The following is a 2,444-nucleotide window of genomic DNA, read 5'->3' as shown; positions in this document are numbered from 1 at the left end:
GTCTGAGTATTTCTCTGCACTTGGGTCCACCGCATCAGCAATGCTAACAAAGAGGGACCAGAGCAGCACAACTACATTGTCATTTGGGATAATGTAAGTTTCCACCGGGCTGCTCTGGTCCACAACTGGTTCATTAACAACCCACATTTTTCAGTTCTCTACCTCTCACCATATTCCCCATTTCTAATTCCAATCGAAGAATTCTTTTCAGCATGGCGGTGGAAATTATATGACCGCAACCCCCATGACCGTGTGGCCCTACTCCAGGCAATGGAGAAGGCGTGTGACGACATCCACGCAGACGCATGCCAGGGGTGGATCCGCCACACCAGGGGCTTTTTTCCCCGCTGCTTAGCCAGGGAGAACATCGCAGGGATGTAGATGAGGTTCTCTGGCCTGATCAGGATCGGAGGCGGGATGCGAACTGATTTACATGTATATCTGTTTCACCGCATTTTATATTTTTATTTTTAGCAGTAAGTTTTTTGCAGTCAGTTCAGTCAGCTGAACATTTTACTGTATTACAATAACAAATAAATATTTGCTTTGTTACCTTTTTGTATTTATGCACTGATTTCATCAACATTTTCTTACTGTAGTGTTTTTCATTTTACTTATCGGTGCAATTACTACCAATCTTCTGCCGTAGATTGAAGACCCATCTCTTCAGGCTACATCTTAACAGTCCCTCCTAAAGCCCTCTTCACCCCCAATACCCCCCTGTACATGTTTCTGTCCTGTTAATAATTATTTTTATTTTTTTTAATTCCTTCTTCTAGCATTGTGACTGCCTATGGCTCCTGGTCCGAGCATTGATTACTTTATTTTATGATGACTAATGGATAGATGATTCACTTACTTAAACAAATGTATTTGTTGTAAGTCGCTTTGGATAACGGTGTCTGCTAAAAGCCATAAATGTAAATGTTTTGCCAAAATAGGTAACATTTGTGTATTCTCAAAACTCTAAAAATGTTGCATTATCAACTATAAGTTTACAGTATGACTCTGGGAAGCTGGGTTGTGAGTTTAGCCCAATTGGAGCTCATAAGATAGACAAATGTTCATTGTATCCTATTCTGATACAATGATTGTGTTAATACAATATTTATATGATATACTCACAGTATTGTATTACAATATGGCAACAGTCTTTATACTGTATGTACCATAAAATTGCAACCTATTTTGGGACAACAAAAACCCTAAACTTTAAAAAAGGAGAAAAAGGAAAAAATGTCTGCACAATGTTATACATTTGAATATGTAACATGGCCAAAACATATATAAACAGTATTTTGATGGTAGTGTTTTAAATGTATCACACCAGTGTTTAATTGATGCTCTGTAAGAGATATTCATATGATAGCTGTGTATATCGTTTTGGTGGAAAGAATCAGTTTTGAGAAGAGAGAACATGGTTTTGACTGCAGTGTTTCATTTTGCAAGAGATTTGTGGAGTTTTGACAAAATGGTTAAGAGAGAGAGAGAGAGAGGGGCTGACTGGTTACTGGCAATTAAGATCAGATGCGTGGGCTTCCAGTGCAGACAGAGGTTCTTAGGGAAAAGAGGAAGTAAAAAAGGATGGAAGAAATGGAGAGGTAGGGAGGGACAGAAAGAGACGGGTGGGGGCAGAGGAAAAGAAAAAGAGAGATGGGGATCAGGCTGGGAAGGAGAAGGGGGATTGAGATGTATGAAGTACATACTCATCATGCAGTACACAAGTGTAGTACTCTATTCCAAATACAGCCATGGGTGAGAGAGCATTGAAGAGAGAGAATGGATAAAAAGGATTGAAAGAGAGAGAGAGAGAGAGAGAGAGAGAGAGAGAGAGAGAGAGAGAGAGAGAGAGAGAGAGAGAGAGAGAGAAAGAGAATGTAATGGATTTATTGGTAGACAAAGCTAATCTTTTTGACTCTTGACCATAACTCTGAACAGCCTCTACCCTTTTTCCATCCCAGCCTTACCCAGCTTACCCAAGCATGAGTGTTGCACGATGTACCTGTTCTACAAAAGTATCATACCCTGCTTTGGAAAAGGTTCTATACTAAAACAATTTAGAACAGTTTTTTTATTTCAGCATAACTGCCTGACGCAGTATTTACTTTGAGGTGTGCGGAATATTATCTTTTAAGTGTAATTTATCTATATGCTCAAGGAGCCCGGGGGGCATGCGCTCTGCATGCATAGTGGGTATGTGTGACTGGGAAAGACAATGCTAAACAATCTCACAAGGAGGAAAGAGAAGGATGGAAGCCGCAAGTGTCGATGACCTTCCCCAGCTTGTTGATAAAAAGGATGCCAGAAGTGAAATCTTTGCTTATAGAGCCAATGATGACGGTGAGCCAATCGAAATCACAAAGCCTATTTGTAAAAGTTGTTACAAGGCCATGCAGTCAAAGGGAGGGAACACGTCACATTTAGCCAAGCATCTTTCCAATAGA

The sequence above is a fragment of the Argentina silus genome (assembly GCF_951799395.1).
Source record: "Argentina silus genome assembly, chromosome: X".
NCBI classification, from domain to species: Eukaryota; Metazoa; Chordata; class Actinopteri; order Argentiniformes; family Argentinidae; genus Argentina; species Argentina silus.
Note: the sequence above shows the minus strand (reverse complement) of the source record.